The 21,638-nt window shown below is 48.0% G+C and overlaps 1 long non-coding RNA gene across 1 annotated transcript; it reads left to right on the forward strand.

The window, feature by feature from the left end:
• The first annotated feature begins 400 nt into the window (after nt 1–400).
• LOC308533540 lies at nt 401–3,295 on the forward strand. Its single transcript, XR_013997099.1, has 2 exons — nt 401–2,447; nt 2,557–3,295. It is a non-coding gene; the product is annotated as an uncharacterized lncRNA (long non-coding RNA).
• Nucleotides 3,296–21,638: the final 18,343 nt, after the last annotated feature.

Here is a 21,638-nt window from a genome sequence, read left to right on the forward strand (position 1 = left end):
GAGGCTGAGGGCGTGACAAAGGCTAGCACATTTTCACCTCCTCTCTGATCCAAGGAGAGTTGCTCCCAGATGCTTCTGCAGCCCAGCTTCTGACTCGCAAGCCCTTCAAGCAGGAAGTTGTGGCCTGGATTGCAAAGAGCCTGCATGACGTAACCTTCACCTTGTAACATACACACACATGTAGACAGGGGAAATTAGGAGACATTTGGAGGCGGGGGCTCAGGGTCAGCCTATGGTCGAACCCCTACAGTTCGTAGGTCAAGGCACCAAGATTCCCCTCACACCCATTAGGATGGCTATTGTTCAAGCAAAACAAAGCAAAACAAAATAGCAATTGTTGGCCTGCGAGGATGTGGTAAAACTGGACCATGGTGAGAATGTAACATGGTGCAGCTGCTGTGGAAACAGTATGGTGATTCTTCAAAAAAATTAAAAATAGAATTACCCTATGATCCAGGAATTCCACTTCAGGGTAGATACCCACAAGAAGTGAAAGCAGGGTCTCAAAGAGATTTGTATATTCACAGCAACGTTATTTGCAATAGCTAAAATGTAGAAACAACGTGTGTCCATCGATAGATGGGTGGATAAACAAAATGTGGTGTCTACATACAACAGAATATTATTCAGCCTTAAAAAGGAATGAAGTTCTGCAATATGACACAACATGATGCACCTTGAGAATATTATGCTAAGTGAAATAAGTCTGTATGAATCTACTTACATGAGGAGCGTAGTCAAAATCACAGAGCTGGAAAGTAGAATGGGAATTGCCGGAAGCTGGTGGAGGAGAGAGAAATGGGGAGTTGTAGTTTAGTGGATATGTAGCTTCAGTTTTACAAGATGAAAAATGTTATTGGAGATAGGTGGTGTGCATCATTATGGATATATACGAATGTATTGAAAACTACTGAATCCTACACTTAAAAATGGTCAAGATGGTAATTTTTATGTTCTAGAAAAAATATAGGGAAAATAAAGACAATGAGGCCCAGAGTGGTGAAGTAACTTGGCCGGGGTCCCACAGCTGACTGCACCAGCGCCAGGGTTTGGGCTGCCTTCAGATCCCTGCTCCGACATTCCTGCCCTGGCAAACCACATCCGGGGATCAGGGCTGCCTGGTCCTTAGGCTGGGCCCACCCCTTAGCAGGGCTGTGTGGGATGAGCAGTTCCCATCCTCAGAGGTCATAGGGGTCTATTTTTAGATTTTCTCAGACAGAACCAACATATAGGGAGCACCTTCCATGTGCCACTACCACTGTCAACTGCTTTCACATCCCTAATGCCATCTACCCCTTCTCTCCGCTGTAGGAAAGCTTGTGCTGACTAAAGAAAAGATCTTCAGTTGGGTTCCCTGGTGTAGGCCTATTGTCACATCAGGGCCACCGCCGGTAAAGTCATCTACCCCCGGGTAGGAAAAGACCTTCTTAATGGGATGACCAGCCACTGAGCCTGGTTACCAGAAGGCCGTGTTTTCAGTTCACCCAGACACAGGGCTCCGGTCTCCTCCTGGTTAGGGAGATGCTTTAGCCAACAGAGAGATGTTTCTGAAAAAAACACTTAAAAACCAGTCTGCTGGGAAGTGGATCTGTCACCAAATGATTTGGTTCTTGAACATTGGTAACCTGTGAATTCCCTAATCAAAAATTCTCCCCCGCCTTACAATCTGACATTAAATCTTTAGAAAGAATGATTGCTAATGCTTCAGGCTGAAGGTGGGGAATGCGACCCAAGGGAAAAAATCCATATTCTTTAAGTTAATCAGTGTTTGTGTTGTAGGCAGAGCCCAAATCCAAACCATATTTCCCCAAAAGGTTTTCCCCTCTTCATTCTCAAATCCATGTGCATTAGATGAGAAACCCAAGCCGTATGTTTCTTACTCATTTACACTTAACTCATCAAAGCATTTCCTCGGAAGAACTATTTGATGTCCAAGGAGACGTTGAGATGGTTTCTCTTTAACAAACCTTTGTTCTTAGACATAAAGGAGCTGCTGAAATTGTATATGCAAAGAATAAATGAACTTGAACCTCAGAAAGGTTAAGCTCTGTTTAAGTAGGTTCTATATTTGGAAGAAACAACTTTCAGAACGAGCTGTTTTTCTTAAAAAAAGAAAGAAATGTTTTAGGAGGGGCCTCCAATGGACTTGGATTTTTATGCCAAAACAATTTTCTCTCCGCTCTTGGTAGGCACCACTGGCTGATAAAATCCATCTCTGTAAGGCATTTGGAGGTGGTCTTCAACTTTTCAGTTGGAAGAGGCCGCACCTAATTTTGATCTCTCTCTGATAATTTGTGGCAAAATCTGCCGGGAGGATGATGCGTCCTTCTGCGATTCCAGAGTGGGCTTTAGGAGAACAAAGCTCCTTAGGAAAGAGGCGCCCTGCAACTGTAGGGCCCCCTCCCTGGGGCCCTTCCACCAGGACCATGCCCAAGCCAGCTCAGAAAGTGAGTTCATAGTCCCCTCTATCCCCCAATCCCAAATTTCTCCCCTTGTCTGCTAACTTTCCCCTTGATTCTTCATTCATGCCACCTTTATTTGCACCCCTTCGCATAGCGGTGTCATGGGCCTGTGAGGGCGGGAAGAAGCAGAAGACGCTGCCCCTGCCTCTGAAAGGTTCACCATTTCACGAGGGGAAAAGCTTCCCACCTGAGAAGAGCATCAGCTGTGTGCTCGATGGCTGTTCCGGAACCTCCAAAAAGGGAAGGATGGTCAGGGATGGACAGAGCAGGAAAAGTTCCCAGAGCCAGTGGGCCCTGGGGACGGAACGGCAGTCTGAGTACTGATACAGCCGTACCCAGACAAAGACACAATGTACCCTGGGCTGGCTCAATCGGACATGTCTGCGTGGAAAGTGGTCCGTGCTGGACTGGTGGGCTAGCCTTAGGCTGAGGTACTGAAGGCCATGGATGGGCCCACCCTGTGGTCCTCACAACACAATATTGCTGCTTCTCAGTGGGGTCTCTGCTGCCTCTGAGGCAGAGCATGGATGCTTTTGGTTGTCCCAGTGACTGGAGGACGCCACGGGTCTTCAGCAGGCGTCCAGGGTACATGGGAATACAAGATGTCCCGCAGCACACAGGAGAGTTCTGAACGATGAACCATGACTCTGGGGTCCTTGATTTCTAACTATCCCACTGGATATTCATTTAAGTGAACAATCTGTAAGTCTCTGAACCTAGAATCTAACTCGTTTCCATATACACACACATAGTTTTTCTCCATTTAGTACTCAGTTTCACAAGAATGTAACCATATAAATAAAAATGTTGTACAACTTTTGTTTTGTTGGAACTTGACTGAGTTGTTTCATTTCAGAAAATCACATCTCTGAAGGCAATAGTATTCGTAGAATTTGAGTTATTACTCTGCATTAATAGCCCATTAATGGTGACTCTGCAAATGTATTCAAGCATCTGATTATTTTGTCTTCAAGCACTCGTGTCTAGTCATAAGTTGAAATACATTTTAAACTATAGATTTTTTTTCCTTTATCTTTTTATTACAGGTAGGCCATTATATTGACTTTTAACAATTGTGCATATAGATGAGTTATATTATCTATAACATTTATTTCAGGAGAGGGGAGAGGGTGTTGCAAATTAATTGTTCTAAGGAAGGATGGGAGCTGATGTGGTTGAGAGGACCGATTCTGTACTAGCACCGTCCAGTAGAAATGCATTCAAGCTACAAAGAAAATGTTAAGTTTTCTAGTAGCCATCTTAACAAAATAAAAAGGACAGAATATTCGGTAGCCTTAAAAAGGAAGGAAATCCTGCTACATGCTACCACATGGGTGAACCTTGAGGACTTCATGCTAAGTTAAACAAGTCAGTTACAAAAAGACGAATACTGGCCCTAACTGGTTCGGCTCAGTGGATAGAGCGTTGGCCTGTGGACTGAAAGGTCCCAGGTTTGATTCCGGTCAAGGGCATGTACCTTGGTTGCAGGTACATCCCCAGGAGGGGGTGTGCAGGAGGCAGCTGATTGATGTTTCTCTCTCATCAATGTTTCTAACTCTCTATCCCTCTCCCTTCCTCTCTGTAAAAAAAAAATCAATAAAATATATTTTTAAAAAGAGTTCCTTAAAAAGAAAAGAAAAGACCAATACTGGATGATTTCACTTAACATGAGGCATCTAAAGCAGTCAGGTTCTTTGAAGCATAAAGTAGGATGGTGGTTGCCAAGCTCTGCCTGAAGAGGAAAAGGGAGTTGTTACTTCCTGGGGATAGAGTTTCCGATTTGCAAGACGAAAACGTGTGGGAGATCTGTGTCACCCGTGTGACCATCCCGCACATACTAAGCAGCACCTTTAAATGCTGAAGATTCTGTGTTATGTGCTTTTGACCAAAATAAAGAATTAAGAGGAGCAGGTAAAAGGAATTTCAATAACATATATTTATTTAACCCAGTATATCCCAAGTGCCCTCATTAGGGTTCGGCACTCTCAACATAAAATCGATATAAAAACTGCCAATGGGATATTCTCCTTGCTTCTTGTAAAAGTTTTTGGCATCTGCGTGTATTTGACACGGACGGCACCTATCAACCCAAACCAGCCACATGCCTGGTGCTCAGCAGCCACATGTGGCCGGTTGTGACCACACTGGACAGCGAAGGACTAGGGAAGAGCTAACAGACTTTCAGAGCCAGGCCGCGCTGCGAACTCCTCACACCTGGTGGCTCATTGCAGCCTCCTAAGGGCCCGGGAGGCAGGCACAATTACTGTCCCGAGTACACGTGAGGGCCCGGAGATCAGAGAGCTTGAGCGGCCTGCCTGAGGTCGTGCACCGTGTGTCCCCAGGTGGAACGCTGAACCCCGGCATCTGGCTCCCCAGCCACTGTGCTGCGGGCGCCCTTGCAGGACCTGGCCCGAGGACTCCCTTTCCCGCCCTGGGAGTCGGCACAGCCCTGGGGCCTGACAGCAGCTGGAGCCTGGCTGGCCCCCAGGGAGCTGCCCCCCCCCCCCCCCCCATTCCTGAGGAGCCTGGGAGAGGCGTGGCCTGCCCTTCGGAGAAGCAGAAGGAAACACGCGTGTGCTTCACCACCCCCTGCAAGGCTCCCTCTTCCCTGGATCTCCATTAGGAGAGGCAGTGGATCTGGGCAAGTCAACACAAAACAGCTGGGGCGGGAAGACGGTCCCAACTTACCACGGGGAGCTTGCTGGGGAGCTGTCTGCGTTCCAGTACCTCTTCCTCCTGGGTTCTCCTTCATCAAGACGGATTTCTTCATTTTCTGGGACTCGCTCAAGGTTTTACCGACAACTTCCTCATTCATTATCAAATTAGGCCCCATCACAGAATGACTACATTTGCTTCCCCCCTCAACACCGCCCCTCCTCGATGCAACGTCTCATTTCAACTAATACGCTTTCAACTCGCTTCATTTCAACGCCTCCGCCTCCATCGAGGCTACCGATGAGCTGACTCCTGGCCCAGCTAGTCCCTGGCCCTTTCTTCTGCTCCGTGTTAAAGACCAAGTGAACTCCTGCCGCACAGGAAGGGGAGGAGGCCTGGCTGGAGCCTTCAACCCCCCTGCCCCCCCATGTGAGTCTGAGCCCCCACAAAGTGAGACTCCACTTGCTGCTTCCAGAAGCCTGAATATGCAGCCACTGGAGTGAATCAGCCTCCTGGTTTCCACTGGGCAGCTTAAAGAGTCAGGTAATTATACCCAGATTCTCTTTACAGGGGCCCCTTAATTATCCCGAAAGGGCACAGGCTGGGCTGAGGGAGCCCTCCTCCCCCACAGTGCATGAATGTTGTGCACTGGGCCTCTAGTTATTTCATAAAGGGGATGATTGCAGGCTGTGACCCACAAGGCGGGGGGCAATAGCACTGTAGAGCTGGAGAAGTGCCTCTCTCCCAGAAGCCCTCCATGGCGGAGAGACCCGGTGCTTTGAAAGGACTCCTCATCCCTGCTTTTGGAAAGCATCACATGCCAAGCAATTCCTCTCCCTGGCACCATCTCCTCTGGGGTGTCAGATGGGTCACTTCACTGGAGTTCTGTGAATCAGGTCAGTCTGTTCCTCTCATTAACCTGATCTCATTCTGTTGGCAACAGGCAGTGGCCCGAGGCCCTGCTGCCTCCTGAAGGCTGCCCACTCCCGCGGGGCTGCTGGGAGCAGGAAGAGCTGGCGGAGCTCCCATCGGAGCCAGGCTGGGTTCTAAGTGCTCTCGCTGCCTGTCTCCTTTAAGTTTCCCGGAGGTATTATTATCTTTTCCTCCCCATTTTACAGATTAGGAAACTGAGTCACTGGGGTTAGGCACATTGCCCAAGGCCTCACAACTAATGTAACTGGGGAAGTGGGGATTTGAAGCTACATCTCTCTGACTCCAGAGCCTGGGGGCTTAACTCCTGTACCATACTGCTAAGGGTTAGCTGGCTGGGAGAGGGGGAGGGCGTTATTTGGACTAGTTTTCATGGCTAGAACTTTGGTAGATTATCTAGGGACACCCATTTTCATCAATGTTGATGGTGCCTTATGCTCGTGGCAGACAGTAATTATAATTTCCCTTCCCCCGAAGCCATATTCATTAGGGATGGGATCGTTATCTCATCCAGACCAATAGAAGGTCTTCAATAGGAATTTTCAAGTTGGAATTTTCAAAAAGAGCAAAAGAAGATAAACTCTGGCAATCCCCTGCTGGTCACAGGCTCCGTCCTGACTCACTCATCCTAAGCTGTGCCTCACTCCCCTTTCCATCCTGCTCTCAGCTCTCCCCCTTGCCAAGTGGTCATCTCACTGTTGTCATTGCATCACCCTGACCGGTCAGAACTGGTATTGTCTTCCTGGTGGGACTTGGGCTTCTTTCCACGGGATTCATTCTTCCTGCTGCTCAGTTGAGTCGCACCATCTTGACTAACTCCCTCCCTGGGGCGGTGGGGAAGGATGGCTAGCACTGTTAAAAACAAACCAAGGCTCCATGCTGCGGCAAATGGACCCGAGCCAAGCTGGCGGCTTAGAATCATTCGGTTCTTCGTGCAGGGTAGCTACCGCCTTCCGCAGCTAAGGGGAGGGAGGACTATCGGTCTCATCTACCACAACCGTCCAACTAAGGGGGTGTCCCTTTGCATTGAAAGTGAGACCCAGGCCCAATTCTGCTGCACATACAAACATGAATAAGCAGGCGCTGTAAATAAGGCACGTTCCTTTTTTCTGTCTGATGACATCTTTGCTCTCTGTCTGACCCACACTTGGCATCACGGGACAGAGGATATTGTAGTGGCAGCATTCATCCGAGCCCCTAGTCAGAATCAGGCCACAGCCTCCTCGGCTCAGGGCGGCACAGAGGTCAGGTGGAGTCTCAGGCGTGGTGGGCTACGATAAAGGGTGCAAGCTACTGAGCCTCCAGAATTCTTACACTCTGTTTATGTAAGCAGAGAGGGCTTGTATCATATTTCTGACTATCCACATATCTTTTGCACCATTGATTTTACAAATGAAAAATCATTTCTAAACCCATTATACCAATGAACAAACCCTCTAGTGCCAATGAAAGAAAAAGATCGCTGAAGCTCTACCAGAATATATATATATGGTCACACACATCTATGGTCAATTAATATTTGACAAGGAAGTTAAAAATATCCAATGGGGGAAAAGATAGTCTCTTTAATAAATGGTGTTAGGCCCTAGCTGGTTTGGCTCAGTGGATAGCACGTCAGCCTGCAGACTGAGAGGTCCCGGGTTCAATTCCAGTCAGGGGCACATGCCTGGGTTGCGGGCTCAATCCCTAATAGGGGGTGTACAGGGAGCAGCCGATCAATGATTCTCTCTCATCATTGATGTTTCTATCTCTCTCTCCCACTCTCCCTTCCTCTGTGAAATCAAATAGATATATTAATGGTATTAGGAAAACTGGATGCCCATACACAGAAGAATAAAATTAAACCCCAATCTTATATCACTCACAAAAATTAACTTAAAATGGATTAGAGACTGTCATGTAAGGCCCCACCTGTAAAACTACTAGAAGAAAACATAGGGAAACGTTCTTTGACATTGGTCTTGGGAAAGATATTTTAGATATAACACCAATGGTGCAAGCAAAACTAAACAAGTGGAACTATATCAAACTAAAAAGCCTTTTGTATTTTTTTGTTTTTGCACAACAAAAGAAACACTCAGCAAAATACAAAGCAACCTGGGAAATGGGAGAAATATTTGAAAACCACGTATCTGATAAAGTGTTAATATCTAAAATATATAAGGAACTCATATCATGCAATAGAAAAACAAACAGTCCAATTAAAAACGGACAAAGGACTTAAACATTTTTCCAGTGAAGACATACAAATGGCCAACAGATACACAAAAAGATGCCCAACATCATTAAACATCAGGGGAATGCAAATCAAACCATGATGAGCTAGCACTTCAGACTTGTGAGAATGGCTATTATAAAAAAGGCAAAAGACAAATGTTGGCAAGAAAGTATGGAAAAGGAAATATCCTTATGCTCTGTGGATGGGTGTAGCAAATATATGGAAAACTGTGTGTAAGTTCCTCATAAAATTAAAACTATAACTACCATATGATCCAGCAATCTCCCTTCTGGGTATTCAAATAAAATGAAATCACCATTTCAGAGAGATAGTTGTACCTCCACGTTCACTGCAGTAGTCAAGACATGGGCACAACATAATTGTCCACCATCAGTGGATGAATAGATAAGGAAAATGTGATGTATATAATAAAAGGCTTGCCGAAACCAGTTTGGCTCAGTGGATAGAGCGTCGGCCTGCGGACTGAAAGGTCCCGGGTTCGATTCCGGTCAAGGGCATGTACCTGGGTTGTGGGCACTTCCCCAGTGGGGGATGTGCAGGAGGCAGCTGATCGATGTTTCTCTCATCGATGTTTCTAACTCTCTATCTCTCTCTCTTCCTCTCTGTAAAAAATCAATAAAATATATTTATAAAAAAATAAAAGGCTAATATGCAAATTGACTGAATGGTGAATGACCGATCGTTATGATGAGCACTGACCACCAGGGGGCAGATGCTCAGCATAAGAGCTGCTCCCTGGTGGGCAGTGTGCTCCCACAGGGGGAGTGCTGCTCAGCCAGAAGCCGGGCTCACAGCTGGTGAGCGCAGTAGCGGTGGTGAGAGCCTCTCCCGCCTCTGTGGCAGCGCTAAGGATGTCCAGCCGCCAGCTTAGGCCCACTTCCCATGGGGAGCGGGCCTAAGCCATCAGTTGGACATCCCCAGAGGGCTCCTGGATTGCGAGAGGGTGCGGGCCAGGCTGAGGGACCCCCCCCCCCAGTGCAATAATTGCGTGCACCAGGCCTCTAGTTTAACCATGAAAAGGAAAGCCTAACTTTGTGTCAACATAGATGTACCTTAAGGGCATTATGCTACGTGTAATAAATTAGGGAAAGACAAATACTGTATGCTCTCCGTTATATGAGGAATCTAAGAAAGCGGAACTCATAGAAACAGAGCATAGAATAGTGGTTGTCAGGGGCTGGAGGTGGGTGGGTGAGGGAAATGGGAAGTTGTTGTTCAAAGCGTACAAACCCCCGGTATAAGATGAAGTCCTGAGGGTCCACTGTCCAGCATGGTGACTGCAACAGTACTGTATCAAAAACCTCAAAGTTGTTAAAAGCGTAGACTAAATTTTATCAGCACACACAAAACAGTAATGATGTGAGGGGACGAGGTGTTACCTAACTTTATTGTGGTAATCATTTTGCAACATATATGTATCAAGCGATCGCACAGTACGCCTTAAACTTACATATATAAGTCAATAATAGTAATAAAGCTGAAAAAAAGATTGTTGAAGCTCTCATTAGAAGCTTAGAAAACACTCTGGAATGTGTATTCCTGATCAGAGTGCTTCAGATGTTAACAAATTGCTTCTAGGATGTAAAATGAACTGTCTAGGCCAGAGGTCCTCAAACTTTTTAAACAGGGGGCCAGTTCACTGTCCCTCAGACATTCCACACATGCGCACTGTGGGCCCGGGATGGGTCGGCTGCTAAGCTGGACAGGCAGCGGCTGCAAAAACACCCGGCGGGCCGGATAAATGTTTTCGGCGGGCCGCATGTGGCCCGCGGGCCGTAGTTTGAGGACCCCTGGTCTAGGCTAAAATATTTAAAAATAAGTTGCATGCACTATAAGTCACACCATGTACTTGCCTCAGAACCTTTGCCAAAGCTGTTCTCTACCCGCATCTTCATCTCCTTCTCACCGATTTGCTTGGGGAACTCCTTTTCAATCTTCAGGACTTAGAGTAGCTGCCACCACCTCCAGGAAGCCTTCCCTGACTCTCCCACTTGCACATCAGGGCTCTCTGATGCTTTGTGTCCTTGCTCACTTCCCATCACTGAGAGTCAACTGGTCTGTCTCCTTCACTTGACTGTCATTCCTAGTCCCTTTTTCCCTAGTACCAAGCAGAATACCTGGCCGTTAGCAGGTGCTCAATTTGTTTGTAAAATGGAATGTAACTGAAAAAAAAAAAAAAAAGAAACCAATTTTGTTTTCCTTCCTCCCTGCCTCCCACCCATGTGTTGGAAAAGGGGTCACCAATGATGATTTCTTGGCCAAAGGCAAGTCACTGATGAGAAGGGAATGAATGAATGAGGCACAGCCCTGGAAAGATCATGCGTTTGAAGTGACCAAACATGGAAGTATTTTTAGTCTGTGTTCAGTTTAAATGCTCCAAGCCTTCAGCTGAGTTTGCTCCCGGGGCGAGCTCTGGAGCTGGAGCCTGTGTTGGCTGACCTCTGATATTTATCTTGAAGAGAAGAAAGCAACCAGAAGCCATATTGAGTCGATGCTCCCAGGAGTCACGGTTCCTGGTGGAGTGAAGGTCGGCGAGGAGCTGTCAGCAGACGGAAAGCCCGTCGGGAAGCTGCTGGCCTCGCTCGATCCACCGCAGTCCAAATACACAGACTTGGGCTTGACATTTGCCAAAGGAGAGCTAAACAAATGGAGGGAAAGCGACGCTCCACCTATTCCGCGCCACAGCAGAGGCGCTAAATGGGGTTTTTAATGTTAGAAAATGGACTCCCGGAAAGGGTGAGATAGGGGTCATGTATCCGGAGCTATTCTTCTTTGCAGCTCTGCACCAGGCCTGTAGCTTATGGCCCATTTTGTCTCATTCAAATAAATGGTGAAGGACCGAGCGTGATGTGGGGGCATTTAGGCGTAAAGTATATGCTTTCACGCCGTGTGGGAGGAAAATACTGTGAGCCAACGATTCCTGGTCCCAGACGTGCCAAGAAAGAGACTGGAGACTGGGGAGGGGCAGGGCTCCCGTTTGTCTCTGCACCTTTACCCGAGCCCCGACATCACAGTCACAGAACCCGCACTCTGGGCAGGGAAATTCTGTGCTACAGCGTTGACCGCCGCAGTGCTGGGAGGGGCTGGGCCTGTATCCAGGTAGAGCTGGGCAGGTCCGCATGGCCTGGGGCTTCTTATTCTGCCTTGTGGGTCCTCGGAAGGGCTCTTGGATGAAGGTCATGCCGTGAAGAAAGTCACAGAACCTGGAGGGGTTGTTAGCTTTGCTCTGGTAAGCAGTAAGAATGGCCAGAGATTTAAAAAAAAAAAAAAAGAAAGGCTCCCAGCCTTCATTCAGGATACCTGGAGGGCCAGCTGTGTTGGAGAATTGAGAATTTTTCAGACTCACTGCCATCGCATGGGTATTTCTGCCGTGAACATGTGACTGTCCCAGGTGAGGCCACAGAGATGGTGACAAGCACCTGTCATTTCAGGTCACGTCAGGTTCTGCCATGGAAGGAATGATGACCGCCTTTTGGTTGGGGGGTTGTCTGAATCGGAAATGTTGAGTAAGCGATCATGGGCCGATAGTGACATTTTCCAGGGAGGCTCTTGCCCAACTCAGCTTTCTCGAGAAGAGAGACTCAGAATTCCAATGCCCCATTTCAGGAGCCACAGAAGCCAGCACACAGCGCTGGGAGTGGCACCCTGGCACCCTGGCACCCTGCATGTGACTCCCTCCCACCTGCATTTCCTTCCCAGAAACGGTAAGACTGTGTGTTTTCTGTTTTTCAGTTTTCTGCATTGTGCTTAAGGCAGCGTTGGCTCCCTCGCTCACGCTGAGACCGCCACAGTGGTGAAACAAGACGAAGTCATGGCCAGGGGCGCAGACTGTGGCAGAAGGAGCCTGGTTTAAATCCTACCTCGGGCACTCTTTAGCTGTGCATTGGGTTCTGGGATGCTGCTTCGCCTCTCGGAACCTCCGCTCATGCAGCTATAAACCCTGTTAGCGGGGTTGCCAGAAGAATGAAAGGAGACTATAAAATTGCGGACGTGTATGGGATGCTTGCTCTGGACCAAGCATGTGCTAACAGTTCCCCAGGAAGGGCTACTTTATAGAAGAGATGCCATCCTTTTTGGAATAGATGAGGAAACTGAGGCTTCAAACACTTAAGGAACTGGAGCCAGATTGCTAGCAAATGGAAAAGCTGCCATTCCACACTGCACACCATTCGGCCTGACTCCTGGCACTATTACATTAGCTGCTTAACGGCACGTAGATGGCAGGTGGACCGTTTTGCAGGGCTTTAGAAACAGAGTGAGCTTTTTACACACGGTTACTGTGAGATCACAGCTTTGATAATAATGACGATGATAAAGGAGAACTGAGCTTTCGTTTTTAATTAAAAAAAATTTCAATTACAGTTGACATATACGATGATATTAGTTTCAAGTGGACAGCATGACACACTGTTTAAAAAACCCCTTCATCATGATCTGAGCCTAGAGAAGACTTTTATTTTACACGTGAATGCAAAGCACTGTCTTTGCAGAGTTCTAAGGGGCTGCACTTCCCCGGATGCAGCGGCTGCGTGGATGAAGGGAGGGCTACACTTTGCTCAGAATTTTACCAAGAGCTGCTCACCATTTCAGACGCTCACCTGAGTGGCAGCGGCGCCGCGGTTGGAAGGTCACGGTCAAGTGGGGAAGGACGCGTTGGTCACGAAGACCTCATGCCTGTCTGAAAGAGCATGGAGGTCCCACGTTCACATGATTTCCCCTGGAGGAATACCCGTCTGCCTCCCATGTCTGCTTTCATGTAGGCATGGCCAGGCCTAAGGCTTTTCATAATGAAAATCACGTGACTTCCTTATTCGTTGCTTTTCTTTTAATTCCCCTTTAAGAACAGGGCATTGCATTTGTGGCAAAAAGAAGTGTGAGAATAATTCATTACATTAATGCATGGTAGCCAAAGGGCTTGGTAGCCAGGGGGCTTCCTGGTTGGCCCCTGGCCCTCACAGGCGGGAGACTCTGCGAGGCCGCTCTGTGACGGCTCTGTGAGTTCTGCTTTCCCCAGCAGGGCTAACCCTGTGGCTGAGTCATCCTCCCTACCCCTGTGGCTTTCGCTGCCTCCGTTGAGAACGTGTTCAAATGTGGAGAGGATTTGAAATCCTTTATTTTGGGGAGAAAATAAAAATATCTCCCATCATGCCTTGCAACTGTACTTCTAGGCACTGAGTGGAAATTCCTTTCTAAATAGTTAAAATTCATTTTGCCATCCAAGAACTGCTGAAGGCGATGAAGCCTTCGGTTTAAATTTGTCAACTCTGTTCTAGCAGCAAGAAAGGCTATTTAAACTCTCTCTCTCTCTCTCTCTCTCTCTCTCTCTCTCTCTCTCTCACACACACACACACACACACACTTCATACCTGTTGCTGTCAACCCACCCTTAGGATTTCTTGGCATAGAGAGGCCACGGTACCCTGCACACTGCCCATGACGGTGTCCCAGCTGGGAGTTGGCTCTGTGGCGTGTTTCCATACATGGCAGTGTGACAGGAGCGGAGGGAAGATGTGGCCGACGCTGTGGGCTACATCGTGAGTAATTCCCTGGGCAGGGGGCAGGGATAACAGAACCTACGAGGGCCACAGGAAATGCCTGTCTACCCCGAGACGGAACACACTCGTGGGAAAGCGCAGGGGCTCGCAAGCACCCGTGCCCAGCGGGAGGATGCTTTTAAATGCGCTCTCGCCCTAACTGGTTTGGCTCAGTGGATAGAGCGTCGGCCTGCGGACTGAAGGGTCCCAGGTTCGATTCCGGTTGAGGGCATGTACCTTGGTTGCGGGCACATCCCCAGTAGGGGGTGTGCAGGAGGCAGCTGATCGATGTTTCTCTCTCATGGATGTTTCTAACTCTCTATCCCTCTCCCTTCCTCTCTGTAAAAAAAATCAATAAAATATATTTTAAAAAAATGAAATAAAATAAGATGCGCTCTCCCGTTGGTACCTTGTCTGTGCCTGAGGGCTTCCTGGGGAGCCTCTGGAGCAGCCGGGGCCCTTCAGGCCGGCTTTTCCAATAGCCTTCCGCTCAGGCCCGGCTCCCTGCTCGTGCCCAATCCCTCCACCTCTCCGTGTTGTTTGGGAGCCATCGGTGTCTCTCCAGGTGGCTCGGTTTTCAGACACCAGCCCCGCGTGCTCCACTTGTGAGCCACGGGAAGAAAGCAACTCAACTGCCCACGTAAAAAGTGGTGTTAAACTTTCATTGGCTTTTAATTTTACATCCAGTTAGGCTCTGTCCGCCAGATGTAGGGAAATGCAATAGCATTGAAGTCGTTTAATCCCCAGCATTCGGCTGGTTTTCTGGACCAAAAATATCTCCCCAGGCTGACATGTTGGGCTGATTTAACAAAAGGGAAGTGAGAAAAGATGAATGCAGGATCCCTCGCTTGGCTTCAGGGGTTCAGGGGCACCAGGGCAGGGAGGGGGTAGGCGCTGGCAAGTCTCTGGGCCGTGCCTGGCTTCCATGCTGTCCCCGCCCAGGACAGGGCCTGTGCAGGTGGCCGCAGACGGGCCTGTATTACATCCCAGCCCTGCCCCTCCCACAGGCGTGTGCTTGGGGGCCAGATCTCACCGGAGATGTGCGGAAAATGGGAAATCTTGCCCCAGAGCTGCGTACGGATGAAATGAGATGACGAGTGGGAAGCATTTATCTCAGTGCCTGGTCCTTCGTAAGCCCTGACTAAACCAAAGCCTGGAGGGCCAATTAGCAGTGGGCTCCGCCAGCTTCCACTATTTCTGATACAAACCGTTCCTGTAAGGGTCATTCCATGGAAAACACCAACGCCAACACGAGTTTCTCCTGAATCACTTGATATGCACAGTCTAAAGAACTCTGATGCCACTCACGAGGTTTTAATATCGGACTACGTATATTTTTATATAGCAGACCCTATCCTGGTACCAGCCAAGTCTCAGGATCCCTCTCCCTGCTGAGCTCGCTCATATCTCTCTTCTTCTTTTCCTTCCTCCTCCTCCTCCTTCCTCCTCCCTCCTCCTCCTCCTCCTCTTTCTTCTTTTCTTCCTTCTCTCTCTCCCTCTCTCTCTCTCTCTCTCCATCTCACCAGACACATTACATTTTCAGACTAATGCCACCACTGCTTTATAGTGCCAGCTTGGGTTCAAATCCTCTCTTACGTGTCACCCACCCTCTCTGTGTCCCCAGTTCCCCATCTGTAAAATGAGTTTGCGCAGGAAAACGCCTGCCTCCTGGCAGTGTGAGTAGGAGGCGCGGTGGGGCTGTGTCCCAGGGCCGCACAGCGGGTAGAAGAGCAAGCGCTCAGCCCTGGAGGCGCGGCTTCCAGGCTCAGCTCGGCCAGCCTTTGGTTGTGTGGACTTAGTTACTTCATGTCTCTTGTCTTGATTTTTCATTTGTAGCACTGAGTGGCAGACTGTCGTTCCTTATCCCATATCCATTGCCCGTTGTTCTTTACCAATAAAACTCTGGTTTTGTTTGGAGCTGAGATGTCCCAGATAAAAGCCTTCATCTTCCCACGGTCCCATTTGAGGAGAAATCACTGAGTACACAGATAGGAAGCTTCGTAAAGGCCAGCCTGGGCTAGCAGGAACTTTCTTTGCCGTGTGTCTTCTTCCCTCAGGCCGGAAGGGACAGCAAGTCATCCCATAACTATGGGGTGACACCCACGAGGAGCAAGGCTGAACAGACGGTGGAAACCTGGTCTCTGGTGGCCTCACAGGATCCCCAGGAAACCCCTGAGCTGCCCACCTCCGGACTTGCAATGAGTTGCATGACAAATAGGTCCCTGTTAAGCCTCTGTTGGCTAGTTTGCCTGTAATTTGTAGCCAAACTCTTCCCAAATAAACACGCGGACATGAGACTTGCTTCCTGGGGCCCTTGTGAGAGTAGAAAGAGGGTAGGTTTGTAAAGCATTTAGCGCAATTGCCAGTGATAGCAGGCTCCCAATAAGGTTTATTTCCTCCCCGCTTTCCATCCTCACATTGTGAGTTCTCTTTACTGCAGGTAAATATCAGGGTGTCCCATGAGTTGCCCAAGTAGATGTGACCCCACAGTCTGATGGGACTTCCCAAAGCAGATGAAGGGGCGAGGCCTGTAACTGACCACGGCCCAGCTCAATTTCAAAGGCAGTGGCTGGCAACTGGAATTGCTAAGACCAGAGGACTGGCATATGCAAAAATCCTTTTTCTGGGCAGCTTGTTTTATTTCAGCTGAGTTGGCGTCCCACAGTCGAGGCATCTCCTCCAAGAAGTCTTATTCAATAGGCCAGAGGCACAGGAAATGGAGCCTGGGCGCTCAGAAATGGCACGTTGACTGCATTTGAAGTTATTAAATCTTAAACGCATGGAAAGGAAAATGCTATAACGCTACCAGTGGAGAAGGAAAGCACACACAAAATCTACTGATGTGACGACAGCATGTTGGGAAATGCAGCAAAAGGGAATTGCTCATTACTCGCGTCTGGGATTGATGTTATAGTGAAGAGTATTTGGCTACTACAGTGGGTTTTGTGTACGCCTCATCCATAGCCACCTAAGCACTCCCCAGGGCTAAAATTTAATCAAATGCATGGTTTCTAGTTAGATTTGTGGCATCAGTGATAAAAACAACACAAAAAATCCCTCTCTCTCTCTCTCTCTCTCTCACACACACACACACACACACACACACACACACTCACCCCGTCTATGGCCTGGTGGATATGAGCACAGCCTCTGGAACCACTCTGCCTGGATTTGGGTCCTGGCTATGCCACCTGTCGCCTTGATGACTCTGGCCAAGTTATTAAGCCTCAGTTTCCTCCTTTCCCAAAAAGAGCGTTCCTAGAAATGACAGGGTCCGCCTCACGCTTACTGCAGGGGGGTGAAACGAGTTCTGTGCAATGCATTATGTATCTAGTACTGGCGCAGAGTACATCCAATGTCAGTGTTTACTTAAATCATGACATTCCCCATTCCCCATCCTCTCCCCACTCATCTGGCCTCAGCCCAGTCCCAGGAAAACTGCCCAACAGCCAGGAGCCTTCAGGCTGCTCCACCCCCTCTCCCCGGGCAGAGAGAAACGTGGGTGGACCAGGCTACCAACCACCTCCACCTCGTCAGCCCAGGTTTGCAACCATCGCCACCTGTGCGAGAGGCGAAGGTTCGAGGCCTCTCTGGCTTTAATCGTCCAGTGTGTCTGCATCGTACTCAGGATCACTGAATAGGAGGGGGCACGAGGCAGCTCTTGACCAGAGACTGTCCCCTCTGGTTCCAGAAGCTCACAGTTGGGAGAGGCTGTCCTGTCACAGAAGCACCCTCTCAGCTGGGACAAAGCACGCAGCCTCTGCCTTCTTCTTTCAGCTCTCCTATTATAAACATGTCTTTTTTGCAGTATATTTGGCGCCACTAGCTTTTTTTTTTTTTTGCATTTTTTGTGCGCTTTGTTGCTAATTTTGCTGTTTAAAGGGATGCTCAACAGATGAGTGGATAAAAAACAACTGTGGCACATCTACACAATGGAATATTACATGGCTATAAAAAAAAAGAATCTTACCATTTGCAACAGCATGGATGGACCTGGAGAGCATTATGCTAAGCAAAAATAAGCCAATCAGAGAAAGACAAGTATCACGTGATCTCACTCATATGTGGAATCTAATGAACCAAATAAACTGATGAACAAAATAGGTCCAGAGACATAGAAGCATGGAACAGACTGTTGAACCTCAGAGGGAAGGCAGGGGAGGGTGGGTGGGTAGAGATCAACCAATGAACTTGTATGCCTATATGCATGACCCACGGACACAGACCATGTGGTGGTGAGGGCCTAGGGGGGGGATGGGAGCGGGCTGGAAGAGGTTAATGGGGGGGGGGGGAACAGGGGGACCTCTGTACAACTTTCAACGATAAAGGTTTTTAAAAAATAAAAGGATGCTCAAGTGTCATGCCGAAGTGCTTGCTCTCTGGGGTTCCTCAGTGCGTGGGGGTCTGTGATGTGCCTTAGGAAGAACAGGTGAGGGTTTAGATGAGCTTTACTCAGGCTCGAGTTCTTGTGCTGTTGGCTGTGAGTTCATTGTTGAGGAATCAACCACATGTACTCAATAAGATGTGCTTAGGCACAGACACACACGAAGTAAGGCCACGTACTGCTCAGCCGATGGAAATGTGGTGATCTGAAGCTGGCAGGAACCTACCCCTGCATTTCCCCTAGGAGCCATCGTTCTGTATTTGTGAATTCAGTGTTTCATGGAGACTTCACAGAAAGAACATCACTGCTATGAATACTGAGAATCTGTATTTGCATTTTTACAAGGAGACAAGGCAGGAGTCCCTCTACAGGATTCCTCTGACCATCACAAACAAATGTGTGTGTTTTTTTCAGTTGACAAACGAGGTGGAAGGAGTGGCCGGTCCCGGCTCCCTGAGCTCATGCTCCTCCCCTGGGCACACAGTTCAAAACATTCCACTCAACTGTCCGAGACCCTTTCCCAGGTAAGCGAAAGGAGGCTTCAGGTGTCTTATCCTGTCCCAGCCTCTGCTTTTACTGTGGGAACTCACCTCACAAAAGGTAAAAGCCAGTTGTGTTCAACACGGACTTATTAGCAATATCATTCACAAGCAATTGTTTTTTTAAACAACTTATTATGAGAAAAAAACAACAAAATAACTTCTTACCTAACTTTCAGAACTACAATACTCTAAATTCAGATTCTTTATTAAAGATTAAAATACAAATTCAGTACTAAAATGTAAATTGTACTGAAGCTCTATAGACCTCATTATAAGATGAATATTGGGCAGAACAATTCTTTACTGCTCGGTAAATGCAAATAGGAAGATATAGAAATTTGCTCCATGTAACATGAATCTTGGGTCCATTAACTTTGCATGCATTTTTCCGAAAAGACATAAAAAAATTAGGAAAATGACCTTAAAAGCAAACAGCAAAAATAAAAATTATAAATACAGCTATTGCAATAATTCAACCAAATAGTTAAGATAAATAGTGTATTAATTTTCTGTAGCTGCTGTAACAAATTAGCACAGCCTGGTGTCTTAAAGGAACAGAAATTATTTTCTCCCAGTTCTGGAGACCAGAGTCCAAAATCACTTTCAAGTACAGCGGAGCTGAGTGCCACTCTGCGTCGCTTCTCAGCCTTTTTACCTGCGAACCCAAAGGTTTATGGCTTTACCTTTGGAATTCAGAAATTTACCAAGATTGGGTCTTGGATTCGGTGAAAACTTCCAGAATGGTTTCTGGTCTTTCTTCATCTGCAGAACATTTTAAAAAATATCCTTACCTGAGAATATTCTTTCCATTGCTTTTCAGAGAGAGTGATAGGGAAGGGGAGAGAAAGGGAGGGAGGGAGAGAGAGAAACACTGATGTGACTAAATTACTGAGTGAATAAGTGCATGGAGCTCAAAAAGCTAACTGGTAGGAGGCCAAGCCCACAGAAGGTGTCATACGGACGGACTAAATGCTGAGAGCAGGTGGGAGGGATGGTCACGGCAGGTGAGGTCAGTGATCACCTGGCTGCGTGGTACCGTCACCTGGAGAACTCCCCAAATCCCAAAGCCCGGGCTGTCAAATCGAGTCTAGGGAGAGACCCTGGCATTGGTGCTTTAAAAAGTTCCTCATCGGATTCCCATGTGTAGCCAGAGGCGAGAGCCATTGGGACCGGGCGATCAGGGATTCATAAAGGAACTGGTTTGTGAACATCCTTTAAAAAGGAAGAGTTTTGAGTTGTGGAAATGAGCAGGAATTGGAGAAGAAGTGCTAACACCTTTCCTTCCCAACCCAGGGTTCAGCCTGTCTGTCCTACCTGCTCCAGGCAGATGTTGGCCACAGGAAGGGGGCGTCGGGGAAGTTAAGGGGCTTTCTCTCCTCTGGGCCATCGGAGAGTCTGGGGACTAGTATCTGGGGGACTCAGGGAGGCTCTGAATGCATAGCCTGAGGACTGCCCACCTCAGGAGAGTGTCTGTATCCACGGGCATAGCCCATCTCAAGAGCTGAAAAGGGAGGTGGAGGCATTTCAGTCTTGATGTGGGGAGGCCATGGAAAGGTGAGACTCTTAAAGGCTTCCTTCCTGTGTGTCCTCACAGGGTCTGACCACCACCGTTTGGTCCCCTGCCAGCCCTGGGGTCTCAGAGACCACATGGGAGTGATTGCATGGGAGGTTCTATGCAGCTACTTCTGAGCCCCAAGAAGTGAATGAAGAAAAAGAATACATCCGAGAAGGGCAACAGCTTGAGAGAGAGAGAAACAACAACGAATCAGAATATAACAAATAAAGATGCTTAAAAAAGTTATACTACTGAGGAAGATAGTCTACAATCTATACAACAAAAATAACAGAGAAGCTGTGGAGATTTAAGAAAAGCCTTGAAAAGACAGCCTGGATTATTTTGCTTAGCATAATGCTCTCCAGGTCCCTCCATGCTGTCTCAAAGGACAAGAGTTCCTTCCTTTTGATAGTTGTGTGGTATTCCACTGTGTAAATGTATCACATCCTCTTTTTCCAAATATATCCTATATAATAAATATATCCTATATAATAAATGCAAATCAACTGAACAGCAGAACGACAGGTAGCTATGACGTGCAATATCGCCAGAGGGCAGACGCTCAACGCAGGAGCTGCCCCTGGTAGTCAGTGTGCTCTCACAGGGGGAGTGCGCTCAGCCAGAAGCAGGGCTCATGGCTGGCAAGTGCAGTGGTGGTGGCAAGAGCCTCTCCTGTCTCCACAGCAGCGCTAAGGACCCCTCGGGGGATGTCCGACTGCCGGCTTAGGGGAGCAAGCCTAAGTCGGCAGGCAGACATCCCTCAAGGGGTCCCAGACTGCAAAAGGGCGCAGGCCAGGCTGAGGGACCCCCCTCCCAGTGCACGAATGTCGTGCACTGGGCCTCTAGTGTTATGTATGTGTGTGTGTGTGTGTGTGTGTATACATATACATATATATATAAAAATAATTTTTTTCTTTTAATCTTTGTTGTTGAAATTATCCTTCTCTCCCCCCACCCCCATTAACCTCTTACAGCCTGCTCCCATTCTCCCCCTGCCCCCAAGGCCCTCACCACCCCATTGTCTCTAAAAATCAATGGGAAAAATATCCTCTAGTGAGGATTACAAAAAAAAACAAAGGCAGCCTGGAATTTAAACAAACAAATATGACTCTCAAATGAAAACAACGTGCATTAGGTGAAGAGCAGGACAGTCAGTGCTGAGATTTAGTTCAGGGCCTGGAGGATGAAGTAGAAGAAACAGAGAAAACCACAGAGCCAACCCCAAGAGATGGCCACTGCAAGGGAGACCGCAATGCCCGAAGGAGGGGTGGACGGGCGGGGCAGCAGCAACGCCCAACAACAACGCAGGAACACTTCCCGCAGGTGAAGAAAGGCCG

Source organism: Myotis nattereri (genome assembly GCF_964212035.1).
Source record: "Myotis nattereri genome assembly, chromosome: 17".
NCBI classification, from domain to species: domain Eukaryota; kingdom Metazoa; phylum Chordata; class Mammalia; order Chiroptera; family Vespertilionidae; genus Myotis; species Myotis nattereri.